We start from the raw sequence: 20,888 nt of genomic DNA on the forward strand, positions 1-20,888 counted from the left end.
AGATGTATACGGGTGCAATGTCAAAATGCGAATTCCAGAAGCTTTCGCTAAGTTTAATGCTTCGATTGATAGATGCGACTCGTGGTTATCCATTATTAAAATGCATGGATTTTCAAGAGAAGAATTCGAATACTTTACTAAATGCTTGATTACTTCAGGAAAAAATTCTGAATTCATCTAGCCACTGGATGTAGCTAAGCCCAAAGTACCAGGAGGAGTATTCTTGATCATGAAGTTTTTAAAATTCTTTCTCGGAAATACCATAATAGGCGGTAGTGCTATTCCAGCCGCACTTATGATACAACAAGTTGTTACCAAATAACCCCTTTCTCCACTAGTTACTTTTCCTACGTTGCGACGGCCTTTAGTTGCAATTACACGCTGCGGCTTTTGCACAGTTGTGGTGGATGTTTCGTCTAAGTTTAATCGTATGATCCGGACCTAATTCAGGAAATCGTTTCGTCAATGATTCCAAATTATTAAAAAATGCTTCAACGTTCGTTTTATTGAATGATGTAGCCCTGGCAAGGGTTCATGGCTCTGTTTTCCTCAAACTGATATCCGAGTGCCTCCGCATGAAGCTTCCCAACCATTCTTTTCCTGCTATTTGGCGCTCCTACCAGTTTTTGGGCAGTTTCAAATTATTCCTTTTTGCCATTTCGTATGCCACTTGTGTAGTACTTTTGGATGTTAATCCATAAAATAAAGACAAACAGTAGGTTATATAATCTTTAAGGCTCTTGTCCTGTTCATTAGAAAATACCTTATTAACGTGGTAGTGAGGAACTACGCGCATGGATTACAATAGAGCTACAACTTTTTGATTTCATGAAATATCGTCTTAAAGTAGTGAAAGGAATGTCAAAGTCTTTTGATGCTTTCCTTAAACTCATTCCGTTTGCTATTGCTTTGCTTGCAAAGCGTTCCTCATATTTGTTTCGGTATGGCCACCAATGGAGCGTAGTTTTTCTTTACGGGGCATCCTAAAAAGAAATTAAATAAAAGCTTATAAAAAAGCATTCCACCGTTAGCAAAAACCGTCATTTAAAAAAAACACGTTTTATTTGTGTAGGTTAATAAGCAATTTAAATAAGGAATAATAGTCAATCGGCTCCACAATTATAGCACAATCCATTGGAATTACACCTTATGTCATTTAATACTAGTTACTTCAATTTAGAATAGAAAAGTATATTATCTAGTATATTAATAATGTAAATCTCGGTATTATTTTATTTCTTGCATCAGTAGGTACCTTGCTATAGCAAGCAAAAAGTACACAAGTGAATCATGATTCAGTGTGTACCTCAACTGGTTGAGCCACTGAGTACCAAATCGCCATCTTGAATTTCAAGCAACGTAGGCAAAAGAATATTCACGAAACGAAGTGGGTTAATGCTTGAAGATAATCTTAATATTATGTTGTTAACGGTAAAACCCACCCAACGGCAAATCACCAGTAAAAAACATGCTATGTTTAAGATAGAACAAAAAAGATCTTACCTTAAAAGTGTATTTTTCGGGTCCAAAAAACAGAAACCGTCCTAACCACAACTAGCAAAAAAAAAAAAATCAAATTCAAAATTTCTATATTTGGTATTAAATTATATATACAAAATTACTTAAATCTACTTATAAAAGCAATTTACAATTAAGCCTTATATATGTAGGTATCAGAAAACTTATTTCTACAACCCTATCTACGTATTGAGGGATAAAACTTTATTATGCTTAAAAAACTAATACATGAGGTTTGTGGGGGGGGGAGGGGGGGGGAATCCAGTAAACTGGGAAAACCTGGCTATTTGCTATTGATATAACGTAATATTAACCTATCACTTAACCTAACTTAAGACTAATGACTAGAACTTAAAAACTAACTTAAAAACTAAGGTAAATAAATACATAGATATGTATACATACATATATAATATATAAATATAAGAGGGGTGTGGGGGGGGGGGGATCTTGGGAAAGGGAAGGAGGGAGAGGGAATAGGAGGCCAGTTTTCGCCGTTATTTAATTCTTATAACTAAACCAATTTACAATATATTGCTTTTACATTTATTCAGACCTAGCTAGAACTCTGTGTGCGTGAGTGTGTGTTTGTGTATACGCTAGTGTTCTGTGAGCTCTAACCAGTTGTGATGAGGTAATGCATGTTTATAACGTTTTATGCTGAGGCAGTACTCTGTGAGTGACTTACGACTACAAGTCGACCGGAGGGCGGGGTTTATTCCGTCCTTCAGTCGGCGTAGCCCTCTGTAGAAGCTATGAGATATCTCTTGTATGTGTTGTTCTAATGTTGGGATGTTTTTCTTTACATGAAGTCGTTTAAGATTTGTACGCGGGTGGGTCCGGTAGATGGTTTTAAGGGATCTATTTTGCACAGTTTGTAGTTTACGATAATTGTTTTTATTTGTGTTAATCCATACCGGACTTGCGTATGTCATGACCGGGCGTATGTAGGACTGGTATAGTAGACGCTTGTTACTAGTTGAGAGAGTGGAATTCCTATAGAAAATGGGTCTCAACAGGCTCAAGGCAGTAAGTGCCTTAGAGCGGGCGTAATTAATATGAGGCGTGAAGGAAAGTTTCCGGTCGAGGATAAGTCCTAGGTATTTAGCCTGTGGCTGCCATTCGACCGGGTGGTTATTAATATGTGGCTTTAAAGAGATATTGAGTTTACGGGAAGTTTTGTATGAGAAAAGAACCGCCTCGGTCTTTGTGTCATTGATTTTAAGCTTCCACTTAGAGAAGTAGTTGCTTACACAATGTAGGGCTGTATTAAGGTGGGAGACTATAGATTTGATGTTCTTACTGCTGCACAGATAAGCTGTGTCATCAGCGTACAGGGCGAGGACCGTGTTCGGAGGTTTTGGGATGTCTCTCATATAGAGTAAAAATGCCCTCGGTGAGATGATGGAGCCCTGTGGAACACCTGCTACTACTGGATGTGGGGGGATAAACTATTTTTGACTCTAACTCTAAGAAATCTATTCGTAAGGAATGATTTTATTATTCTACAATATTCAAAGGGGACTTGTGCTTCGAATAATTTGTGAACTAAGGCATCATGCCAGACGGTATCGAAGGCTTTCTCAAGGTCGAGTAGAACCATACCAGTCTGGTGTCTCAAGTTAAATTGGTGTGTTATATGTTCGACTACGCGCGCCAGTTGGTGAGTAGTCGCGTGTGACCTTCGGAAACCGAATTGTTCCTCAGGTAGGTTTGATTCTATAAGTGAGTTTATTCTATTATTAATTAAAATTTCTAATATTTTACTTTGTGTGCAAAGTAAACTAATTGGTCTGTAGTTCGCGGGGGAGGTGGGATCTTTTCCCGGTTTGTGTATCGCGGTGATTACTGCTATTTTCCAGGACGAGGGAAAATAGGTAAGACAAAGGCACGCATTAAATATATTAACTAAGGTGTCTATTGCTTTTGAAGGGAGGTGTTTTAGAAGTATGTTTTGTATGTCGTCGTGCCCGGGGGCTATTCGCGGTTTACAGGTTTTTAAAATTAATTTGACTTCGCGAGGTACAACTGGCGTAGGTGCGGTCGGTCCGTTTATTTTGTAAAGGTGGTCTAAAGATCGCGACACCTCGCGTTCGGTGTCGGGGTCGCTCAGATCCACGGTGAGTCTATGCTGTCGCTCAAAGTGTGTACCTAGGGCCTCGGCCTTTTCAGCGTCCGACCGGGCGGGGCCCGAGGGGGTGCTGAAGCAGGGTAGAGGGGTGTGTACGTTTTTAAGGCGTCTCGCGAACTGCCAGAGGGAATTGTCGCGGGTGTCAAGCGATTCGAGCTTTTTGTTCCATTCGTTGGAAGTGAGACATTTTATTTTAAAAGATATTTGGTTTTGAAGTGAATTAATAATCGTGTTAAACCGACGCGTATGAAGTCTCTGTGCGTGATGTCGGTATTGGTTTTTTAGTTTGATAAGTCTTGTTATGTCGTGTGGAAGTTTGTTTGTTTGATTCGGTGTGAACGTCGGGATGTTCGCGTTACGGGCTTTGATTATAGCGTCAGTCAGTGTTTGTATGGCGTTGTCCACTAATTCGGGTCGGTGTAATTTTAAGGAGCCGGGGGAGGGGAGGGCTTCGTTAATATGTTTTTTATAAGTGTCCCATTTAGCATTACCGTATTTAAAGATAGGTCGCGAGATGCGCGGGATGAGGCTATTAATTTCGAAAATAATGGGACAATGGTCCGAGATAACGTCATAAGTCAGTGGGTCTGTAACGTTTGTGATATTTTTGGCAAGGGTGAGTTGTAATTTAGCGGCAGAGTGCCTAGGGTTGGAGGGGAGGTGGGTCGCTTTGTCCGGAATTAAAATATTATATTCGTGACCTGCAAAGTGATTAAAAAGACGCGATCCATTGGAATTTGCTCGATTGCAATCCCAGTGTCTATGGCGGGCGTTAAAATCTCCGGAACAGATGACGGTGTTGCCGAGAGAGAGAGCTTTTGCGATGGCCCGCGTGATTCTTCTGTCTTGCTTAGGGCAATAAAAGTTAACTATTGTGATGGGTGTCTGTCCGCGGTGAGACTCTAATCTAATTGCAATCATATCGCATATATCATGCTCCACCGGTGGAAGTGAATGATGCGATATATTTGACTTGACAAAAATTGCGACGCCACCTCGGGCGCGGTTGTCTGTCTGTCCGTCACGTCTGTAGCAGGTGTAACCGGGAATTGAAAAACGTCGTGCGGGAACGAGGTGTGTTTCTTGTATGAGTGTAATGTCGATGTTGTGTGTACCTAGGAAATGTATGAGTTCTCTTTTCCTACTCACAATACCGTTTATGTTAAGCGACGCTACTCGTAGAGGACGAGCAGTGCCAGTCGGGGGAGGGGTCGCCGTCTCTTCATCCATGGATGCTCAGGAACTCAAATACTGTGATGATTTGCTCCTCGTAGCTCATGCTGCGGCGGAGCAGAGGCTTCAGCTGACCTGCGATTTTAATTAATTTTATAATTTCATGGGTTGACATTTCCTCAGAGTCTGGCTCTTCGGTTATTTTAAAGGGGGCTGAGTCTGTCTCGACACTTTTAAAGCCACCTGGCATAGGGCCAGTGGGCCTAAGGCCTGGGAAGATTTGTCTTCCGGACTGGGTGCCCGTGAGGGGCGGCGGTCCGGCAGTGGACCGCGTGGGTGGCTGAAGGCCCTGTGGCTGAAGGCCTGACGGTGACGGGGCGTTCCCTGTCATGACTGAGTTCCACCCGCGGCCGTTCGCCATGTTCGATTTGAACAGGCGGGGCTGGGGTGGTGCGCTTTGGCGGGTCTGGAAGCGCTCCTGGCGCTCCTTGACGGCCGCAAGGTAGATGCGGCGTTGGGGGCACTGGCGGTACGAGGCCGCGTGCTCTCCGCCGCAGTTGCAGCACCGGACTGGAGCCTCCTCCTTCCGGTCGCACTCCGCTGTGAGGTGGGCTCCCGTGCACTTGACGCAGCGGGCGGCCCGGATGCAGTTCCGTTCTGCATGTCCGAATGTCTGGCACCTGGAACACATGGTGCCGTATTTATTATTGGGTTTATATTTATAGATTCGCACCGATTGGTGACAAATATATTTAATTTTCCTGAAGGCACCGATATCAGTGCTCTTCGGGAGCGTCACTTGGTACCTTGGTACCAGTGCATCGCCCTTGAAGGCGACAACTTTCGTGGGTTTGAACCCCAGTTCCAGGAGTGCACTACTTAGCTCCTCTGCGGAGCTGTAGTACAGACCTTGGACGACAGAGATGTGAGCTCTGTCGTCCTTGTCAGTGTATGTGTGGAACTGCAAACGTTCCACACCTTTGAGCGCTGCAAGGGCCGTTTCTTTATCGGCCTTAGTCTTGCAGGACAGCTGTGCCATATGTGGCTGGATATTGAAATTAAAATTTTTAATGCCTGCGGCGAGAAGCGCCGCCCGGCACCTTTCAAAATCAAAGTTCTCCTTGGAGATAATAATTGGAGTCGGCCTCGCCTGTGAGGGCTTGGCCGTTACCTTGGCCCCCGGTGTCTCCTGTACCGGGAGCGGCTTAAATACGTTGGACGTCGCCAACGGCTTGGGGCGTCCGTTGTCCGGGCGCGGCTTGGCCGCACGCCGCCGCATCACGGCGATCCAGTCCGGCAGGCCGCCGTGCAGCCGCTGGCCGGACTCCTGCTCCGGCGGCGAGGCCGGGCTGTCCATATCCATCTCGGCGATCACCTTCGCCGCGGGTTGCTCACCGGGGCTAGGGCAGCCCCTCTTCATGTCCTGCGACACAGAGTACAACACACTAATTAATCAACTGCTTCGAAACCGTTAAAAAGCGCGCCAAAGGGGCGCGTGTAATTAATAATACTCGGAATTGCGATAATAAGTTCACAAAAACCAGCGCGCAAACACATCTCGTCCGTTCAAGCGCAGGTAGCGGAATCCTACAGCGCTCCGCGCGCAATCGCCCTTCTATATATAGGCAAAGTTTCGATGCCGACCACAACTAACAAGCCACGTGTGCGCTGGTTGACTAGTTGCTACGAGTTAGTATCCGAAGCGCTATCGAAGAGTGAATGAGACAACTGTATAGCTATCCTGTAAGCTGCGTACTGTTACTGAGCCACTGTGTCTGGCATAGCCACTGTTTAACACCTAACCCTACTCTTTCTTCTAGGGCTTTATTGCATTTTTCTAAATATATATTTTTTTGTTCTAGGGCCTTAATCTTCTGAGAATCTTCTTTGTATTCCAATAATTGTTGGTATATTTCAGCATAGAACTCGACATTCTTGGTCAGGTCCTCCCAACTGTTTTTCGACGCTATGCTACTTCGAGTTTTTTGTTTACCTCATACAAAACCCACAAACGCGAAACACTTAGTTTACGCTTTTCGAGTTAAAATAAATAAACTAATATTATAGCCATTTTTTAGAAAAATTGGATTTACCCGTGACTTCGTCCGTGTTGAATAGTTACTTTGGCCATTTATTTTTTTTAGGATACTTTTCAAATAATTCACATACAAACTTTTAAGCGTTCTTCTATGATACAGCCCGTATCTCTTGTCAATGTGGACTGTCTCTTTAATAGTACTCCCCTGTGAACTTCAATCTCCTATTGAATTTCCATGTAGGTTGTAGTTTCAAAAATGCTTGAACTTGTAAATTATATCTTATCAAGAGCCTAAATACAAAGTTTCATGGTTTAATCTACGATAATGACGGATTTCCGTACAAACTGCCATCCCCTCGTCCTTTTTCTTGCTCTAGTCTAGCTCTGTACAAAATTTTATCAAAATCGGTTCGGTGGTTTAGGCGTAAAAGCGTAACAAACAGACTTACATTCACATTTACAATATTAAGTTGGGGTTGGTTTTCAGTGTTGTGCAGACACAAATTCACCATTGATACGATGAAAATCGCAATATACAAGTAATTATGACTAATTCAAATCAAAGTTACCCAACATTACTACCAATTTATATATTCGTTAAACTCTTGACAGCTACGAAAAATTGCCATGTCCTCCATAAAGAATATTATGTAAGGAAAACATAATTTTGTTGTGTATATTCCCGGCGGATGAAAAACTGATAGATTGGACGCCTTAATAATCAGGATAGTAATAGAAAGCGTAAATTATTTAATATTTTTTGTTATAACTATGATCAGAAAAAAAATGTTCATCCAACTGTCTTACATCCGAGAGATCGTCGTCATCTTCATCTTACACCTCAGTGTCACTATCGTCTCCCACTTCAATTATAAACCTGTCTATCCCAGTATCAATTACTTGGCCATCGGCGTCATATTTTTCTTCCAATATATCACGTGCTCACATTCTTTTCTTCATTCTTCTTCGGTGATCGTTGCAAAGGCTTCTTCTGTGATTTTGACGGTATTATTTGCTTCTTGGCCTAGATTTTTCAGCAATTTGTCTTTTAAAGACAATCAAAATCAGCTCTATGTTTTTTTGTCCTAGTTGGCCTACAGCCCTGGCAGCTCAGGCTCCAGGGTCGTGGACTGGAGAAGCTGAATTTGGTTAAGTGATTTGATACATTTTTTTGCCCGTTTCCCCTTTGCTTTAAATTAAACACTTTTAAAGAATTAAAACGCGCTATTGTAACTGTGTTTTTACATTAGATTTTTGCGTAAAAGTTACAATTTTATTTTAGTCAACCCGACGTTTCAAGACCTTTCCAGATCTCGTTTTCAGCAAAGAGAATTTAAACACTACGTTCAAGAGACGGGAGTGCGATACAAAATAATGAGAAATGTCGCTTGTATTGTATTAAATCTTACCAACATAATCAACTAAAGACGTAATATCAGAGCTGCCAATATAATAAATATATAGGATTGGAATCAATACATAATTTTATCGACAATTAACTAATATTATAACCTTTAGAATGAAACTGACATAATCCAAAATTCGTGACTTTTGGGAATTAAGAAAAAAAGTTTTCGAAATTGTACAACACTGAAAAGTATTGAATATAATATATATATTACTAGCTGACCCAGCAAACGTTGTATGCCGATATTAAAAGCGCGATACAAAAGTAACTGTTGATTGTAGATGGGTGAAAATTTGAAGTTGTATGTATTTTTCAATGCTGACTCATAATCAAACAAATTTTTAAAAAAATGTCAACAAAAAAAAATCCCCCTAACATTTAGGGGGATGAAAAATAGATGTTGTCCGATTCTCAGACCTACCCAATATTCACTCAAAATTTCATGAGAATCGGTCAAGCCGTTTCGGAGGAGTTCAAGGTTAACACCATGACACGAGAATTTTATATATTACATTTTCTGCTGATTATAGTGTCATACGTTTTACTGTTATTGCTAAAACACTCTTCAAACAATCAATTGGATAAAAACATTCTAACTTAATTTAATTGTATATAATGACGTTTTAAAAAAAGTTGTGCAAGTTAGGTCACTTTTCGAATACCTAGAAAAAAAATTATAGGGCCTTTCCTTAAATAAGTCAGTTTAGGACTGATCTTACTACAATATTATAGACATTTCTATTAATAGGTCTCTTTAAATTAAAAAACAAGTATTTATAAAGACTTAACTTAAAAGTAAACGAAAGCAGTTGGTGTGAAATCAGTTTATTTATCAGTATTGTGATAACCACATAACATAGGAACACTTAAGTTTAAAGACATTGAATATTGTCTATTATAAAACATAATGATAATAAAATAAAAGTAAGTAATGACTATTCTTTGGTTTCCCGACCGACCAAGCTTATTTGCAATTAGTAATTTCGTGGTATAACTCTTAAAAATACAAAGAATAACAAAAAAATAAACTTCTAAAATTTATGTTTTTAAATTGACGACTAAACTTCATAGAAATTAGTCATCTAAAAGAGATCTGTAATAATAACTATAGTAATCAGGAATCGAGCCTTTTCGTAACAATTCTCTCAAGCCTTTTTTTTGCTTTCAGCTAATTGAATCCGCTCACAGAAGACTTTGTTGACTGATGTGTTTTCCAACTCACGCATTTTCTTCCTTTTGTTACGCAAATCGATGCGGATAAAATCACTTTTGGGAATAACATATTTTATTAAAGAATGCAAACGGGTCACTCTTCAAAAACTTTAAGACTTTAATGTCATTCCAAGACTCATTGTTTCGGTCATCATCTTCATTAAAATTGTATCCCCACTCTATGACCTCGGGGTCTCATCCCAGAAGAAACTAAATCCCTCTCCGTAGGGCCTTACTTCTTCACCAAGACTCCTACGGTCTTTCTTTCCTGTCGTTTTCATTGTCTCCGTCGTTTTCTTCGCCAATTCAGCCACCGTGAAGTTCAAACAATTTAGTTTAGAGACGTAGTAAAATGCACTCGAGTCTCTGGTTGGGCACTGCATGACAGCTTGTAAATCATATACAACACAAATATGACCATTGTCCTCTGCCAAATTCATACGGTCGTTCTTTTTTTCTTCACGACATAGGGTCTTTTCTTCCAAATGCTTCTGATATCTTTCTTTTAACATGCTCTTTCGGTCAATAGATGCTTATTCAAATTCTATACACAAATCACATCTATCTTTTTTGGGTTGATGGAATGCGATATTAAATTGGGTTATGAATATATTGTGATAAAGCCAGTATTCAACCTTAGGGTGCCGCTCATTTCAGGTGTTACAAAAATCTCTCCAAAGTTCTTTCATAGTCTTACATCCATCAATAAATTCTCGCGAAGTGGAAGCCCTCAAATAGTGTGACTCGATCCTGGGTATGGCGTAAATGTGGTTTTTTACGTCTTGTATGATCGATTCATCTATTGTTTTTCTGTTAGTGTGTTTTCCTTAGTGATCGGTTGCGAGAAATCCTGTTTCATTTGTTTTTGCCTTGACTGTTCGTAGCTGTCTGTCTGAAATTCCCAATATATTAAGGAAATAGGTCTTGCAGACACGTTCTTTTTTGCCATTTATCGTGAAATATAAAGAAACGTTTGGTTGTCTGGGGTTCTTAGCGTTTGCATACTTGTATCTTGGTTTTACTTCTATCATACAACTGCCGAAATAGACTCTTTGCAATTCCAGATTACCAAAATCCCAGTAAGATTGAAATATAGCGGCTCTTGCTTCCTCATTAATCTTTGTGCCGCATTTCAAACGGCACTTTTCGGCACGGCACAGACCTTTCATTGTGCGAGAGAAATGTCTTTTCACGAGGTGGTTCTTCTTTGTCTTTGGATGTCAACTTGTATGAGTAGGGTTTGCCACTATTTCTTAGGGACTTTATGACGTTACTCCTCCACTGAGCTCGGTTACGTTGTTTTTTTTGGCTTCTGGGCATGAGCGGTAGTTTCAGTTGTCTGTGTAGAATCGCTGCTAGAAGAACTTCTGGCACGGGTGGCAGGAGTCACTCCCTCTTCACCTTGGAAAATAGGATCGTCGTCACTCAGATCAACATCACTTTCGCATGAATTTAAGGGAGATATGCGATAAGATGGTTTCGCGGCCTATTTATTCCTGCCTGGTTCAGTGCTGGTGCCTGCACCTTCATTAACGCGAAATTGATTTATTTATGCTGTTTTTTTTGGGGCACCTGGTTCTGAGGACTCTGAATCAGACGAAGAGCTTGAAGATGGGGATGTTTTACTAACTCGTATTTGTGTCTTTGTACACGAATTTACAATTCCTCGGTTTGCACAAAACGTGGGCAGTCCATTAAATGATTTTTCAGTAGTGTAAGGTGGTCGACAATAAACCACTTAAATTTTCAAGACCTGTAACTCTACTCCTGGGAGCCCTAAGTGTATACTTTTTACTTATAATTGTAGATAATATAACTGGATACATTGTGTAGTAGTTAATTTTTGTTATTATACCATAACTTTTTATGTTTTTATATTTAATCGGGAAATGATTCACTGTGTACACTTAATGGTACTCAATGAACCGGGGGCTGGTACACAGTTAACCATGAGTGCAAACAATGAACCATGCTAATAATCAAAGCATTCAAATTATTAGATTATAATAAATCTTGTTGTTGGGTTTAGAAACTCAGGAATCTATTTAACGTACCTATATATTTGTAGTAACAATCAAAAAGCGTCATTTTTGGTAAAAAAGGTACATAATATCGTAAACATTAATGAAATTAACCTTAATTTCTTACTTACCACCAGGTTTGAACATACCTGTGGTCGGTAGAGATAAGGTAGTCTCGTTATTGAGCCAATCTTTGTTTATTCTCTCGAATATGTCTTTCTTCTTGTGGGCCGCTGTCCATCTTGCCATGAATTGAAGAAAACTTATTCAAGATGTTTGTTTCATATACTTAATTTTTTGTTGAAGAGTCTGCTTATTAGAGCTTTTCATTATTTCATAAATGTCTTTCCGAGTCAGAAACTTTGCGCCAGGAGGCCCTGCAATTAATTTAAAACATTTAAAGAAATATTAAATTTCAAAACATTTACAACACGCGTTGAAAAAAAATCGGAAAAAATTCATCCGCGCAGTTCCACGGCTAATTGTTTAAAATTAAAAAAAAAAAATTAAAATAGTTTTTCACGATTACTAAGCTTTATTTTAATGCATAATGGAATGCTGGGAAAGGCTGGGAAGTACACTAAAAGTTTAAGTGTTTGGATTAAAACGAGAAAATTCTCGATGCTATATTTACCAAACTCCATACTATATATACATAAAATACGCAATAAAAAATAAACATACCTGACTCCAAAGAATCCATAGCAGCCACTTCACTAAATAGTTTAAGACACAAAATTAGACGTGTTTTTCTGAGATCAGATATTATTTACATCGACATACTACACGACCACTGTGAGCGAACGGTAACTTCCGACTGATGGCAATTGCGCAGGGTTGGGTCGAGGTAGAAAAAAAATGCTTACCTTTTATTACGCCCCGGCTCCTTATTTGTTCTTAGAACAAGCCTTTGTCAAGGAATGTAGTTTTACAATAATTATTTATGGACAGCTTTTGTCTTCAAATACCCCACCGTGCGCCCTTGTGTATTATTGTAATTCGAGCAGACATCCAAATGATCGGAAAAACTCCTTGTAGCCACAGATAAGTAAAAATAAGCTGCAGTGGCTGATATATAGACTTAGCGGACATTACATTTTTATCAAATTACCAGCTGACCCAGCGAACGTTGTATTGCCATATAAAGTAATAAATAAAAAAATCCTTTGCCATCTCGCAACCCTATTGCGGATCTGTGGATGTAACAGAATAATATAAAAATCGCGATAGAAAAATAAGTGTTTATCGTAGACAGTTTAGTGTAAAAAATTAATAATTTATCTAAAAAAAATTGGAGTGAACTGTCCACCCTTAACATTTAGGGGGATGAAAAAGAGATGTTGTCCGATTCTCAGACCTACCCAATATGCACACAAAATTTCATGAAAATCGGTCAAGCAGTTTCGGAGGAGTTTAACTACAAACACCGCGACACGAGAATTTTATATATTAGACGAACTCTAATGCAATTTGGTGTGTTCAGACGGTCCGCACAAAATGGTGTTGAGGTCATCGTCGCTTTATTCGTCCTCTATAATATGACATCTGTGCAGGTAGTATTTCGAATTGGAGTGTCCGGTGAGGTTTGGTGCGGAGAATTGGGCGAATTAAAAGGAGACAGAGAATGTTTGAAAAAATGAATGTTTGGATTTGATGGTTGTCGTGTGTGGGTACCAGTCTGCTCATTTTCATATCTTTTTTACCATGCCCTTTTTCGTAATTCTTTTATATATGTGGGTATGGGTTTCACTAAGCCCTGCCCTGCGAATAAAGCATCCAAATCTCACTAGATTTGGCTGCTTTATTCGCAGCTTGAGGGGATGTGTGCTGGAGTTGTTTTATTGAGTTGAATGTGCAGGATATTTTAATTAAAAAATCTACAGTTATTTAGGTAACTGTTTTGATTAGCTCCTTTAAATATTTTTATTTCAAGTATTCTTTTAACATTGCATAGTTTATTCCTGAAGAAATACAATTTCAGAGAGAGTTGCTGGAACTGCAAAGACATTTTTTATTTGCATATTCTCTGTATCTCAAATACTCAGGCTCATTCTCAGATATTAATTTTTTTGCACTCATCTCACCCCTTGAAGACTTTCTTCTTAGCGCATTTAATAAAATACCCACTAAAATATGCAGCCCTCCAACTTTTCTTGGGCTGTTTTTTTCTTCAAGAGGTGTGAATGTGATATTGTGAATATTTTGAAGATGTACATTTCTTTGGACTTTATTGCCCCAACCTGAAGTACTCATACTTCATACAGAGTATAACAATCACCCACTTCACAATTTGCTCCAGGGGATACTAGGCAGACTATTAATAAGCAGTGTTGCAAATGCTGCTTCAAATTTTTCGTATGTTGGGTTCACATTGCGTCATCCACGACTCCTGATGGACCCAAAAAAGTTTTCTTTGTCCATATCCAATTATTTATTGTGGGAAAATATTCATTATTTAATGTTTTACAATTAATAAATTTCAATTCCTAAGAAATTTTTGGACCCTATCCATGTTTTATGGTGTATAGAAGATGGTGTCGCTGGTCCTAGCAGCACCTTGGCGTACAATTTTTTCCCATTATTTCCACTAATTGAATCAAATAGTTGATCAAAAAACAATATAATGTCAGCAGTATTTTTAGCTTCATTTCATTTATACATTTTTATTATTATCGAGGAGTAAGTACATTTGCCTAAGATAATACGATTAGTTTGTAGCGCAATATGGAAACATTTTGACAAGAAATCCAACTTCCCTAACTGTATTGGAGCCGTTGATGGAAATATATTCGTATTCGTAGTCCCCTAAACAGTGGATCGTTTTTTTTAATTACAAGGTTTCAATAGTTTTGTTAGCTATTGTTGACTCGAAATACAGATTCATCTATCTATCTATATATATCTATCTTTCCATATTCTCCTACGTCCATGTGGACGTAGGAGAATATGGAAAGCGACTCCACTATTTTCCACATCACAAAACTGTACGACTTACTGATGAGAAGTGATTTGCCTACACCAATATCGAGGCCGTTACCGGGCGTTCAAGAACCGGTTCCATTTGTTTTTGTCGGAGACGAAGCTTTTTCTATTTCATAACAAAGAGTATTCAACTACCGTTCGAGTAGGGCAAGAAGATATGTCGATTGTACTTTCGGCATACTGGCCAATAAGTGGCGAATATATTCACCGGCCCATTAACGTCTCATATGATTTTGCAATAGACATTGTCAAGACCAATGTTGTCACTGTCCTAGATGATTCCGAACTACTACCACTCCTACAAAGGTTGAATGTAGGTAGTCAGGTAGTGCAAATATAATAAGAAATGAGTCATCGCATCATTTTATTTTTAACCATTTCTTTAGGTCTCTTTCATTGACGTGACCTAATTTCTTGTGCCATTTCATAATTTCGCTCTCATCACTAGGCGTGAAGTTTTCTGTCTCTTCGGGCTTATCAAATTCAAGATAGTATAATCCATTTTTTCTGTTATCGTAATTTTGATTGCAGAAATTAGATTATTCGACAAATCAGGTACATTTAATGTGTCAGAAAGAATAATTTTATATCGTCGATCCTTTACATACATAAAGTTCGGCTTTTCCGTTCCCTTTAACTTCGGTCGTATGCTTTTATCTTTTTACTCTCGCATTATGCGTGTCGGTAACTTCACAATAATGTTCTTCGGGGATGAGCTTTTTTGATCAGCATGTGGACTGATACAATGTCCGACGCATTAAGTGGGTACTTGATCGCATTAAATAGTTTTTCTAATTGGTTAACTAAATTTTCACCACGCCTTTCAGGAAGATTCGATATTTCAATATTGCATGATGTTCCCTGTTATGTCATCTTGCCTGTTGTTCCATCACTAATAATTTATGTTGTTATTTTATGTTCAATTTCTTTGATTTTATTTTCTAAGCTTAATTATTTTTCCATTGCGGAATCTAAGGATTTTTCAACCTCTTGGATCCGAGTTCCCATTTCAGATACAGAGTTTTTTATATTTAAAGTTTCTTTGTTTAATTTTGATACGTTTGAATTTAGATCCGATAGTGCAGTTGTTATTTATGATAATTCATGAGTTTTACCGCCCGCCCACTTCAAGAAGCGCTTCTTCCGGAGCGAGCGCTGGGGCCCGCCCGTGTGATGCTCAAATCTTATCTCTAATTGAGACATTGGGTTGCATTCGTCAAATTGTTTTCGTTTGCGTGTGTTGATATTCGCATATTCTTTCGCAACAGCTGTAGGTATCTCACTAACTTATAAATTAAACTGAAATTCATGCTTATATACCTAAATAAAAAAACCGGTTAAAAAAATTAATGTTAACCTACCAATACCTGTACTCTCTCAGGCTAAATCAGACAGCATGAGTGCAGTTACAATTAGTGAAAGCCAGTTGATAAGTACAAATCATACCCAACCAGAGAATTCGGGCACACTGCATCCCGAAACCCTTAAGAAATTTATTACCCCAAAGAATTTTACCAGGATTATGTAATAAAACACAAGATGAACATTGAAGCTATACAAGAATGCATAGCAGCTCATATGTCAAAGAACAAGGAGGCTGTCATCGCCAAACGCAACAAAAACGCCGAAGAAATTGCGCTGAAGATAGGTGAACTAGTATATAAACAAGTAGCTAAGACAGCAAGAAATGATAAAACTAAGACGGTATTTAAAGGTCCGCATAAAATGATTCATCTTCACCCTAATAACATAGCGGAGATGATAGGTAACAACCCTAACTCAAAATCAATCTGTGTACACTTCAAGCTTCTACGAAGACCTCATCTTGTTTCAGGATCCTCATCTCAGGAGCAATCGTGCTCACAGCAACCGCCGACGTAACGCATGTCCCTATAAAAGATGAGAACGGAATCCTTTTGCTTAACCAGGGTCAAGTACTACGACAAGTCGATTATTTTAATCTTGCACGTGTCTATAATGTTACGTACCTCCATTTAACATCAATTAAACTTTTATTTTTATTCGTGAGCGTTAAAGCTAAAAAGATACATCAGTTGGAGATAATATACATAGATCATATAAAGATCAAATAGAACATAGTTTATCTCGTATAAGAAAGAAAATTAGTTTTATTATTCCGCACATAAATAGGACGGAAGAGAGGCCTTGTAAATGGTTTAGGCTCTATAGTAAAATCAATCACAGGAAATTGGATAACGACGGTGCACTAAAATTCGAAGCAGAAATTTCTAATATCCATGATAAAGTAATTAATAATATCGCGAGCACCCAGCCCAAATCCCTGATACATGCTGAAATTACCATTAATAAATTTAGTCATCCAATTGAAAAAATCATTCCCGATTCGTGGTCACACCAGTTTGTTACACCAGTGTGACCACGAGTAATTTTTTTTCCTCGTCTTCACACCACGGTTTTACTACACCTTTTATACTTTAACGTTAGTGGTGTGATAAGTACAATCGTATATGACATATTATTATTAATAAGTTTTGTTTGTGTATTAATGACTAATTTATCTTTTTCAATTTGTCTTTTTTTCCTTGGCCTTTTTTCAATGTCAATTTCCATGTCCTCTTTTAAGTTAATAATTTATTAACTGTCACTTAATTTTTGTAAAGTGAAGAGTGCCAACTTTCACAAACATTATTTATTCTGTGTCTTTTTCCGTAAACGTTCCATTCTACAATGAAACATTCATGTTTGAGCCAGTATTTCTTCGAGGTATCCGAGGGTATCCGTCTTCGAGGTATAGATTTTATGTAATCCCATTCTTCAGAGATTCTGGAGGCACGAGAAGTGACAGTGCATAAACCAACAATTCGTCTGTGTAGCTTTCCATTTATACAAATCGATTTTGCTTTGTGCCACAAACTGTTGCAGAAATGAAAGTAGCATTTTTGTATAACCTCACCAGAAAATGTACTTTTTATAGCATTGGTGACGCTAATCCCAAAATCTGCGTGAAACTTTTTACGACACCTTGTGGGAAAAATTCTGTTGTGTATGATGTCGGACAACTTTTAAAAAATTACTCGTAGTCACTCGTAGAAAAAACAAATTTGTATCAAAATAAGTTGCTTTTTCACCTTCAAAATCAGTCACGTGTTAGCGATCAAATTGCCAATAATTTACATTTCTTAGAGCTATACGTAGGAATAGATTTAAGGTCACAAATTATTGCATCATGCATCCTAGTCATATAAGTTCATATAAACTTTTAAATCAAATATCATTAATACAAAAAAACATAACTTTTTGCCAGAAGCAATAAGTTTAAATAAGATTCTTAAATTAGAAAAATCTAGTCAAGCTAAATCATATAGTATGCAAATTTCTTTGAATTTTATCTTAGAAATCCTCTCCATTGATTCTAATATATATGACCTCATCCACATGTACTCCATCCCTAACTCATCAAACGTAACTATTATTCCAAAATCCAAATACCTAGCACTTGGTAGCGATGAGTACGAATACCTCGAAGGTAAATTCAGACAGAACAATTAATGGAAACACGCAGCTTTGCGAGATGTCTAACAGAGAATCCACGAGGGCACCGGAAGATTGCATTATATCGCGAATTCAACACCGCACGTCTAACTGTATATACGCGAATTAAACGGAGATTAATAAAAGTATAGTGCAGAAGATCAAGTACAATACTTGGATAATTATCCTGAGAGAAGAAACTGTCATCCACATCAATTAAGCGAAATCTATGTGTATACAAATAGGCACATTCCTACATTCAGGTACATTCCTACTTACCCTTACAGAGGAATGCCAAGTTGAGATACTGAATTAAACATTAAACTCAAACCGCAAAGAAATAACATTTAATGAAGTTGTTCCATCTAGAAATATTGAAAAGTTATACTTATTGTCTTCAACCAAAGTGTTGTCCCGGTAGGATTAGGAGCTGTTTTATGGCACAAAGGCATGTCTGGCAGAAAAAGACGACATTGTAAGTAGCTTCAGAGCCTTTTTTATAGAAAACTGAGACCTAATAATACGAGCATGTAATTTTGTGCCTTTGATAACGGGTCAAAATAAAAATTGGACGCTTTCTTCTTATTCGGTACATTCTGCTGAAGTTAGCTTTGAAAGCATTACTTTGCGCTATTTTGAAGTCAATCACACTTTCAGCGCTGCAGTTTTATTCCACCATAGACTCGAAAGATCTCTTAAAAATAATAAGCCCGTACACGACTTTGAGGACTTCCACAAAGCTGTATCTAATACTGGCGCTAGAACTACGGTAAAAATTATGACCGTTCAAGAATTTTATAGTTTTGAAGACTGCTCCTCAACATTTGAACTAAATCATTCCAATCCTAGAGCTTACATGAATGGAATTTATGAAGCTAATTTTCGAAAGGGATTCAATTCACTTTTTTACAAAAATAGGCATAACGACGATGAGTACTTTGAATTAGATTTTTAGAAGTTAAAATTAAAACAAGGTATTCCAGCACCTTGTCAAAATCTTGCGCCAAGGCATGCCCGTTATGACTGATAGAAAATCCGATACACTCACTAAGTTTGGCATCTTACTGAAACCTATGAAAACTAAACATCATTTTCAGTACAGTAGGTACTATATAGATATAGATAGTTTATATTAGTTTAGAGTTAGTTTATATTATACTAGCTGGCCCATAGAGATCTAGAAAAATGCCAATACCGTGCGCTGAGTACACAACCTAGTCGCAGTAGACCTAGTCGATTGTGTGGAAATCACTTACTGTAATAGTTGTGGTGCATTTAAACTCACGTCTCTTCCTATTTATTAAACACAAACTATGTCAATATGCAGAATAATAATTATTGAGATTATTAAAAATACTAGAATCCAATTGTGTAACACAACTTTTTTAGTTTCATTCTATATTTAATTATGTCCTTACTTTGATGTTACTGGACTTAGGAGAGGTTTACTTTCTTTTTTTTTGTAATATCTGTTCAGTGAGTTAATTAATTTATCAAAGAATAAAATTAGGTCTGCTGTCTCCTTGCATTCTGAAAGTATATCTCCTTTATCTGTAAAATATTATGTTCATTAGCAATAAGTGTATTCTTAAGCCGCTATGGATATTACAGTTGATATAATTCGGTGCCAAACATAAATGAATTAAACCATAAGTAAAGTATATTATCTTTTTTTAGAACACACAATAATTACAGCATTAGAAATAATAGGGCCAAATACTATTTGTGCCAATACATGGTACAGCACCCTGAGATTTTGGCTGGTGAAGTAGGTACTGTACTTATACTCCCTTAGTCATAATAGTCTGCTAACTTAAAGCATTGCTAATTCTCACTCTGTCTTCTTCTATTGACCTAAGTCAGAATGAGAAAAAACACCCCCTAGCAGTTTTAAGTTAGCGGACCATTATGAATACGGGGGTTAATATTTATTGGCAGATAATGAAAAATACTAGGTAAGTAAGCTAAAATAGTAATGTATGAAAAGAATTTGAAATTTTCGATCTTATTTATTGATTATTCTGGCGGTAGAGGTACAAAACTATATAATGAAAGAAACAAAAACCCTCCATTGGCAAGAAATTGAATATTGCACAGTACCTATAGTACGTATATTGTCAAATTTTAAAGAGTATTGTTCCGTTCCTACGGAGGGACACAACTCCGAAAAGTGTTTATTTATCAAAACAGGATTACTCTTAAGGTGGACAGGCAGGCCACTGAAGATCTTAGGCTCCTTCCTATTCTTCGGCATGTTTCTCCACTACATAAAGGCCAGACTGGTTTTCTTCATCGCATAAAATATTGAATTTTACGCGTCTCTCTTCGTATACGGATAAAATATTGTTATAATAAGGTAATCTTAGTTACCTCCTCATTTCTTTATTTTATTTATTATTTCATTGAATTTAAATCAAAAAGAAGTATATCACTCTTCTTGATAATTGATTTGAATTCCTATTACTTACAAAATGAATACACCTTTAATTTTAAAATTAGTTTTTCTCTCAATTAGCTACTTGAAAATATCCTCGACAAACGATCTCGTCCACAAGATTGTAGGACGACAAATCACTCTACTGTAATTGTTAAAATTCGATAAAATATGAGAAATAACGCCGTCATTTTTCACACATTTTCAAAAATACCACAGTTATGTCAAAATTACTTTTATCTCTACTTTTGACGGAAAGAGATGAAATAAATAAGCAGCCATGTTAGCTTCAGTAGACATGTCGAGAAAATGCGTAGAGATGATTTACTCGTGGTAAATTTTTAATCTTAGCCCGGAAGGTTGCTAGTAATATAAGTACAGCACCAAACATCTGCGTGCATTTTTTTCGTCTACCTGGATGACATAATTGTTTTCTGTGTACGCCTTTTTTTTGGAGT

Source organism: Leptidea sinapis, chromosome 2 (genome assembly GCF_905404315.1).
Source record: "Leptidea sinapis chromosome 2, ilLepSina1.1, whole genome shotgun sequence".
NCBI classification, from domain to species: Eukaryota; Metazoa; Arthropoda; class Insecta; order Lepidoptera; family Pieridae; genus Leptidea; species Leptidea sinapis.